The 9,709-nt window shown below is 40.2% G+C and overlaps 1 long non-coding RNA gene across 1 annotated transcript; it reads right to left on the reverse strand.

Annotated features, from left to right (window-relative positions):
- Nucleotides 1,958-7,679, reverse strand: LOC110256436. The gene is made up of 3 exons (XR_002337934.1): nucleotides 7,198-7,679; nucleotides 4,291-4,472; nucleotides 1,958-2,264 (listed from the first exon to the last, which is right to left on the reverse strand). It is a non-coding gene; the product is annotated as an uncharacterized LOC110256436 (long non-coding RNA).

Consider the following 9,709-nt stretch of genomic DNA (forward strand, 5'->3'; position numbering starts at 1 on the left):
TTTGAAAACCTGTTAAAACTAGTTAATTGATACATCTCTTAAGGAAAATGATTTGCCTTATTATAGAGAATGACATCCAAATTATAGCGTGGCTAACACATCAAGTTAGAAGAGAATCCCCAGAGAGCATAACTCTAGGTTGTTTTTCCTAGACTCAAGTATATTTCAGAAGAGAGCAAGGACCGCTGTTGTTTCTCAATTTTTTTTTAAACGGCTGAGACACATCTTGAGTTTAGGATTAAATGAACTCTAGATTCAATGTTTAAAACCAAAGACAGGTCAAAGGGCAGCCTCAGGAGTGTGACCAGATGGGAAATCATACTCATTTAGCCTGACTGAGAGGGTGAGCCTTGGTTACTCAGGTCTTCCTCCCACATAGCAACTGAGTCATCTTCTATTCTCACTTCTGCCCTCGCACCGTCTTCAGCTTCTGGGATCTTCCCAGCAAGTCTGAGAAAAACTCCCAGTTTACTCTATCTTCAGGTGATTTTCATCATTCGCTTTAATTTCTGTCATGAAATTTAAGATGTGAAGAACACTTTTCCTAGTGCTGATTTTTTCCTTCCAGTTTTAAAATAATCAGCATTTCCTTCTCCTTTCTTTTCTTCCCAACCTAGTATCTTGTCTTTTGCCTGTTAAGTGGAAGTTCAGCATTTTGAGTCAAATAATAAAGCCATGATAATTTATGAAAGAAGGAATGAATGTACTGTGGTCAGTGTTCCAAGGAAAGAAAGAGATGTTTAAAGAGAGATGAGTCATAGGGCAGGAAGATACAAAATAAAATAATTTAGCATCTCTTAGAATATAGGTCAAAGAGGGAATTTAGTTCTTGGTATTTCCCCATCCACTTTCATCTGCCTTTTTTTTTTTTTTTTTTTTTTTTTTTTTTTTTTAAGTTAAAGAGACATTATAATACCAGTCAGACAGCAGGGGTTTGTCAACAGGTCAGGAAATTTTTACTAAAATTTTTGTAATGGTTGGGATAATTTCAACCTAAAGTGACAAAAACCCAAAGAGCTTAGTCAAAAAAAAAAAAAAAAAAAGAGAGAGAGAGGGTGACTACTGGCTTAAATGACTGGGAATCCCCAGACTATGTGTATTTTTAGGCATAGCATGATCAACACATTTGAGCAAAGTTATCAAGGCACTTTGTCCTTCTTGCAATTTATTTTTTTATTTATTTTGGCTTTGCCAGTAGCATGCAGAAGTTCCTGGACCAGGGATCAAACCTCAGCCACAGCAGTGACAACACCAAATCCTTAACCACTAAGCCACCAGGGAACTCCCTCTTGCCATATTTTAGCTCTACATGCCTTCACTTGTCCTTGACTATTTTCTTGGTTTTTTCTGCTGCAGCCCAACTTCCTCCATGCTGAAAAGATGATTATCAGACCTAAGCCTACATTGAAATCTTATCCTTGGAAATCTTATCCTTGGAAAAGTTTAGATTGGCTTTGCCCATCTCTTATGTAATTTACTATAAGAAGATCCAGGACCATGACTGGCCAGGCTTGAGTAATACGTTTACTCCTGTAGCCAGAGGGTAGATAGACTTCATGATTGACAGTACCTCAGAATTACAGGCATGGAGCCACTCCCCAAATAGCAAACAAAAACAGTAGGCATTAGCACATTTCCTTTATGTGAGTTTCAATTAGTTAGGACCAAAGTGCTTTCTACCCAGACTGTGCCTAAGAGCTTCTGATTATCAATGGGGAAAATAGAAATATTCTGCAACACAGGAAACCTAATATTATTTTCATTTTTGCTTGTTTTTAGAACTAGATTATTGACACAAAGGGAAAACAGGCATTATTTGCGGGTACTAACTAATGTGTTTTCTCCTCACTATCCTATGAACTCTCAGGTTATGTGGAGAAGAAGGGAAGTACTGGTGTTGTTCTATGCTTAGAAGGATGCAAAACGAAATGACAGAATAAGTATTCTGAAGTATTTGCAAATATATTTATTTCCCCTGAATTCAAGGTCAAGAGAGAGTACATTCAGAGAGTTCACTGAAAAAGCAGGTATTTCCTCAGGATTTCTTTGGAAGGTGAGCACTGAGTAACTCCTTTCAATTTTATTGTCCACATATTTGCTAAAGCTCATTTTCCATCAATTCATCAGTTTGCTGTTCTTCTTGCCATAAAGAAAAAGTAGAGACATAGCTAGAAATTCATATTGGTCAATCTTTTCGATTCTTCTAACCTCAATTTCAGTCTTTTAAGTATATTTTCAGTTTCAGCAGTCAATAAGACAAATGCCTGTAAAAAGTTTTAGACAAAATAAGTCAACATTTTGATCTTTTTTTTCAAGCAAATTGCCACCCCTTAGGAATGGTGATTTTAAGAAAGGAGCTGCCTCTAGCCAATCCTCAAACACACTTTCTGCTTTATCTAACCACAGTAGGTCAATCTGTCTACCCTCTTTGAATATAACTAAAATAACTTCCAGTCTTCATATAGTACTCCTTCTTTCTCCAAGAATTATCCCAAATCTCTCCTACTTCTCCTCTAGCATACTGTCTGAGCCTCTTTTCCTCCACGGGAGGCTGGAGGCTGAAGGCTCTCCAGAGCGCCTGTTTACACCATTCTAGATGCTGTCCTCAATGAAGTCACATTGGCAGCGAGAAACTGCCATTATTTACACACTATGGAAATCTGAAATTGGCAAACACCACCAGGCCTAGTTTTGTTTTTGTTTTTGAAAGCTGTTAAACTACTAGCACACTACTACTGTCCACAGAACTGACATCATTCTTCATGAACCACTCTAATAATGCTCAGGAGCCTGGATTTGGTGTCAGATAAACTGGAGCTGGAGTTCTGGCTCATTGATCTAGTAGTTATGTGACACTGAGCAAGTTATGTCACCTGTATAAATCAGTTTTCTTAAGTAAAATAATACATCTGAAGTCCTTGACACAGGAAAGTGCTTTGTAACAGAGCTACTTCTTCAATAGCCTTTGATCCTTTATGTGTACTCCATTAAAAGTTTGATTAGCTATGTTTCTGGCTATAGGTTGATGTCATTTGTATTTGTTCTTTCTTTCACTAGAAAACCGCCAGTCTTAAAAAAGATCATCAGAGTATCTTGCTTAGTGTGTTCGGTAGATAGTGAATCCATAATAAAAGTCACTGCAGGGCATATTCACAGAGTAGGCAGTCAATGGTCAGGCAGGTGTGCCCAGTGATACCTGAGAGCACTAGATTAAAAGTAAGGATGTCTAAATTTCAATCTCAGGCCATAGTATACAAAACTGCAAGAACTACTGGATCAAACACCTACAGGTCTGAATTCCAGTTCTGCCTCTAATTATCTGGGCAGACTTCATCAAGCTACTGACCTCAGCTTCCTCATCTGTTAAATGGATCAAAGAGTACCTTTGTATTTAGTTTCAAAGTTGAGGAGGACCAAATGTATTAATGGATGTTAAATGCATGGACAGTAGTCTCTAAATAAAAGGTGGCTAGTATCATTCTTCTACCAGTTGATTGTGTGGTTTAATCTTCCTAAGCTTCATGGACTTTATAAAAGTAATAGAGCTAATTTGGTGCTCTCTCAAGACGCCTTTTTATTTTGAATAAAATCCTTTGTGCCTAAAGCCCTTTATTCTAGAAACAGATACTAGACTGAGTAGGTGAGTAAAATCTCCCCTTTCCATTCTCAATACTCCTAGCCCAGGCCCCCATCATCTGTGCAGCAAGTTTCCAACCAGTCACCCTATCACCTAGCTCTACCCTTCATTCTTCTGACTTTCCTGTGGTCATCTTAAGACAGCACACAGACACAGACACACAATGTCTCTCTCTCTCTTTTCTGTTTTTCTCTCTCTCTCTCTGCCTCTCTCTCACACACACACACATACACACACACTTGAGTATGTCACTGTCTTTCTTCTAAATCTCTGCTGGAGGCATTTTAGCTATAAATGAAGACTGAATTTCTTAGAAAGATCTCTAAGGTCCTTGACTTTCTCATTGCTAGTTTCATGTTTGCCCATCTTAGTTTCATATCACAACATTCTTTCATGAACACTATGCTTCAGTCAGACTAAATTCACTGTTTCCTAAACATCCCCTGGCAGCCTTTCTCAACCTGTACAATTACACCATGGTTCCCTCAGCCTGAAATGCACCTACAACTCCTATTCCTTTGTTTTCCTGGGATATTCCTACTCATATTTCAAGATCTACCTCACCTGTCAAGTTGTCTTTTAAAAAGCCTTCCTGATTCCCCTAGGCAGTGTTAGTCATGCCATCTCTGTATTTCTACAGCCCTAGCACTTACCTCTTTGAATTATATTTATCTGTTTACAAGTCTGGCTTCTCCTCTGGAACAGTGACTTCTTAGCAGTGATGGGCCACAAGTCTGGAGTCAGACTGTCTGGTTTATAAACCCCTGCACCAACACATACTAGATGTATGCGCTTGAGAAAGCTACTAAACTTCTTTAATCGCCAGTTTTCTCACCTATAAAACAGAATGTTCAATTATCAGGGTCTTTATAATAATTAAAAGAGATAATGCACGTAGAGCTCCTAGCCAAATGCCTGGCATATATTAAGGGCTCAATAATGCTATGAGTGTTATAACAGGTGATATTGATTATGACGACAGAAGGTATAGGGGAGCAAAAGGGGAGAGAAAGCAACCTCATTTATCTTTTCAGTCCCTGGACCATTTTCCAGAGTCTGGCATCTAGCAAGTACTCAGTGCAAGTTTGTTGAATGAATAGTTGTGTTACCTTACAGCACAGCTAAAATGACAGATACCAGCTCTTTTTTCACATCTGAGTTCATGATACATTAATTTGGGAGATGCGAAGAACTAAGACACTGATAGAAGTGGGGGGGGGGAGATGGGGCAGAAAAAGGACTGTAAAAGAGAGAAGGAAAGTATTGTGTTGGGTGTGCAAAGAACCACTCTTCACAGCTTTGTCTAAGCATTTCAATTAAGGCTATTATCAAGAACTGAAACAGGTTTTAAAAAAAAATGTAGCGAAGTGGTAAGGATTCCCAGTCTGGTGAACAGTCCCACCAGTAGGCATCACTTGGGTGTAAGGGCAGTCAAAGCAAACTCCTTTGATGTGCTCTGAGAGCCTGAGGGCAAAACATCAACCCAGCAAGTGTCTGGAATGCAAGGGGCTTGGAATGAAAACACATGTTTCTGCAAGGAGGCAGGAAAGGTCAGAGCTCACTTAATAAGGAAACTCCTGGACTAGAAAAGACTGGAACATTGAAAGTGGAAATCCAGATTAGTGGAATAGTATACTTTGGAGCCATTTAAACAAAAGCAGAAACAAAAACAAACCCTGATACATAGGGCATAGCAACTCAGACAAATTCGTTCAGTTAGTCCAAAAGATCAGCTGGGAACTAGATTAGGGATGCTGTGGTAATGGGATATCAGAAAATAAATTGGGGAAGGAGAAGAACGGAGGAGGTGGAGAAAGAAGCAGTGCTGCCAAATTTATTTCAAAGAAAAAAATGCTCTCTTGTTTCCGTTAAATGTTGGATGCTCCCCAGACCAGAGTAGCCGCTCATTCCCTTCTGCGCTCCGTAGAGAAAACAACAAAAACATAAAAACAGAACAAAGCAAGGGTGCTTTCGTCTTCTCTTTTCCCTTCTTCCAACTGAGTCCTTCTTTCAGCCCCAGACCCCGAGCACGCGAAGGTTCTTTTTCTCTCCCACAACCCGTATTGTTTTTGGCCCTAAGCAGTGGCCGCCGGTTCCATTTTCCAGACTGGAGCTGGGTTTGGCCCCGAGACCTCAGGAAGGTGAGGAAGCTTCAGGCAGGAAGCTGACCCAGTTCTCTCTCCCCGTTTTCTTTCTTCCCCTCCCGCTCCCTTCCTCCGCTTCCCTCTGGTTCCTCTGCTCCTCCGCCCGGCTGTCACCTGCTCCCCTCCCTCTACACTCCTGGGTCCCGGAACTGCGGCTGGGAGGAGGGACCGCTGACACACTGGGAGAGTGGCAGGCAACCCCGCTCTTCCTCTTCAGCAAACCACTCTTTCTGAGCATAAACTGATTTCCATGGCGGAGGACTGTCCTGTCTACATCCCTGGAAGCATACACGGCGCATGGTCCTTGGTTGCTGACTTTGGTACCCAAGAGAGCCCGGCTGGCGGCGCCCTGGCAGCGGATGTGCGTGTCCCCCGCTGCCCAGAGAGCCTGGGGGCATTTCCAGACCCCCGGGGTCGGATCACGTGGTTCCCGCCTCGCACAGAGGAGATCCTGGTCAAGGTGGAGTGGGTTGCAACCGTCCAGGGATTCTCTTCCTCCAGATCAAGAGCTGCAGCCTGCCTCCTTGGTGAGAAGGCGCTGATTCATCGTTTCTGGGAAGTGGATGGACTGATACACAGAGAGAGGAAGGAATGCCACAAATATGCTAAACAAAATAAGCAAGTATATGTCTATGTCTTGTCATTATCACTGGTGAAAAGAAGTCCAAGATTTTCCCAAATTTTTGCCAGTGAGCATTCCTAGTAGCCCCACTCCCCCATAAACTTTCATTATAAATGACATGATATTCCAGATAATGTTTAGAAATGATGATTGCACTTAAATCAAGACCTGAACCTACCCAGAATAAATAAAGCTATTTTTAATGAAAGGAGTTCCTCAGCTAGGAAGAATGTGTAATTTCTGGAAGTCTCCTATTGAATTCATTCTCCCCTGGAAACCAGAGATAGGACTGTGAAATAGCTGACAATACAGCTGAGCTGGTTGCACCTAGTGCAAGGCCAGCTCATGTTGTAGAGATTCTGGGGGACTGTTTTATATTTAGGTGAGAATGCTGATCTTGGCATAATTGATACATAGAAAGTTATTGAATTGATGTGGGAAACAAAATCATAAGAAATCCTTCGGGCAATATATGAGAGAGCATTTAATTCTCTGTCACTCGAGAAAAAAGAACAGTTCAGCTTTCAAAATATATCTACATTATATAGTCAGCCAATAAAACATAAGCCTCAATCAAGCAATTAGAGGAGAGCATGGGGTTACAGTTGGGATTTTTAGCTTGGTTAAAGCAAATAAAATACTGTAGAAGGAATTAAATCAAACTTGTTGAAACTTGGATTCTCAGAAATATAAGGTAGCTTGGAAAAGATGAATTCAGGTGGAAAATGACCTTTCTATTATGTTCAAGAAGGCATTAGAATGTCAGGAGAAATACTGGAAAGGAGATTTATTACCTTAAGCGCAGCTGACAAGTTCCATTTTGTTGCGTGTCTTGGACAGAGGAAGGAAATGAGCATTACAGGAGGTGATTAAAAAAGCTCTGAAAAGAGTGTTCAGCAATCCAAGGAGACCTGAGGGCCAGAGGAATGTGTTGCTCTCAGTCTCCCGAGAAGCTTCCCAGAGTCTCCAAGTTCCCAGGAATAAAGTTTACTTGTTCCTTGTCTGAATATTTGTCCTAGATTGATTACATGAGATACGAGATGGGCTGGATACAACTTGTGCGTGTGTGTGGGTGTGTATACTTCTTATTTCCTATAAAAAATCTCTTCCCCTCTCTCTGCCCTTCTCTATGTATTTGTGTGTAAATCTGTCTACCTATCTATCTATTTATCTCTCTATCTGTCTAGAGATTCAGAAATGAGAAGGGAATTTTCAAAATATAAATCATTTTTTGGGAGTTACTGTCATGGTGCAGTGGAAACGAATCTGACTAGGAACCATGACGCTGCGGGTTCGATCCCTGGCCTCCCTCAGTGGGTTAAGGATCCAGCATTGCCCTGAGCTGTGGTGGAGGTTACAGATGTGGCTCGGATCTGATGTTGCTACAGCTCTGGCATAGGCCGGCAGCTGTAGCTCTGATTAGATCACTAGCCTGGGAACCTCCTATACTGTGGGTGCGGCCCTAAAAAGACAAAAAAAAAGACAAAAAAAAAATCCTTTTTTGTAGTAAAGTGAAGTCACACGCATATATTGTTTTACACATTTGAAGGCAACTTCATTTGAAATATATACATGCCTTTTGCGGCAGAGAAGCCTTATGTTAAGACACCCATTTTAAAGATGAGGAAATGAAGATTAAAGAAGGGAAGTGACTTCCCCAATGTCATTGTTACTTTGCCACAAAACCTTTCACAGTACTTGTGATTCATAAGCATGAACTTTAAACTCACATGGGACCTCAACACATCCTCTTTTCTTGAGCATCTTCCCTCTCTTTTTAGTTTGACTACTGAAAGTCTAATAGAAATGTCAACAATTCTCCATACGTGCTCACTTCCTATTATTTTTCCTTGCTTTATTTTTCTCTTTAGCACTTCTAACTTTTTAAAACACCTTAAATTTTAGTTATTCATCTTGTATTTGACCTGTACTTTTCTGCTCTGGAGAATAGACTCAGTGGAAAGACAGGGAATTATTTTGAGGAATGAGTTGGAGACTACTTTTTTTTTTTTTCCTGTATCCTCAATGCCTAGAAAAGTGCCTAGCAAATAGGAAGCATGTGAATTTTTGTTAAATGAATGCACACACACATAAATGAATGAAAGCTTGAAATTAGTCTATTTCAACAAACATCTACCTTCCACAGCTTTTTTTGTAAGGTGTTGTGCTAATTAATTACCTACAAAAAATAATGAAAGTAAGTTCATGGCAGGTCCCTGGAGACTTGATATGAAGATAATATTCCTTATTCATTTGTCTTAATTCTTCCCATCAACCGAAGGTGATGTCTGGAACTTTACTTCAGATGACCAAAAGATGCCTGTGCTATGGAAGGGACATTTTTTTTTTTTTTTTATTATTTTCCCACTGTACAGCAAGGAGGTCAGGTCATCCTTAGATGTATACATTGCAGTTACAGTTTTTTCCCCCACCCTTTCTTCTGTTGCAACATGAGTATCTAGACATAGTTCTCAATGCTATTCAGCAGGAAGGGACATTTTTTAATGCCTTATGTCTTTGCTGCCTCCTACTCTCCCTTCACCTTTCTCTCGTGTGTGCACAACCCTCAGGAATGCCTGCTGCCTACACCCAGCCAGGAATGTATTTTTCCTGGATCAGTGCCTTTTACTTAGGATCTTTTTTTCCTTCATTAAATTTTACCTACCGCCTTTCCCATCCCCTCTAGTGTCTACTTTCCATACCATTTTATGCTTCCTAGGTAATACATTTTTATTTTGTTAGAATCAAGTAGTCTTAGAATTACAAGACCACATGGCACAGCTTCTTTCCCAGTAAACCAAATTCTTTTTGCAGTATTGACAAGTGAGAAGCTGTGTGAGAACTCAGTCTCTGGACATAAGACAGATGTGCTTTCTGTTTTTCGCAAATTCTGTGACTGGGAAAATTACTTAACCTCTCTATGCTTTAGGTCATACATTTAAGAATGATGACAAAATAGATCTCATCTTTCAGGACCACCGTGAGTATTAAATAGAATATGTGGGGAGAGAGAATCAAATAATTCCTTGCCAGGAATAACTACTAATAAATATTATCTATACCAAATAAGGTCCTTGATAAATGGGATTCCAGAATCTATTTCATTGCCATCAGCGATGGGAAAGAGGTCACTACTTTCTTGAGTCAATATGTTCTTTTTGAAGATACATTATCCATGTCCTGTACAGATCCTCTGTAATTAGCCTAAACCTGCTCCCTAATATCTTCCATCCATTGGTTCTGGGTGTTTATTTAGAGAAACACAGAGTAGGTATGTGCTGTTGTGGTCTGAATCCCACACCTCTC

This window comes from Sus scrofa, chromosome 13 (genome assembly GCF_000003025.6).
Source record: "Sus scrofa isolate TJ Tabasco breed Duroc chromosome 13, Sscrofa11.1, whole genome shotgun sequence".
NCBI classification, from domain to species: domain Eukaryota; kingdom Metazoa; phylum Chordata; class Mammalia; order Artiodactyla; family Suidae; genus Sus; species Sus scrofa.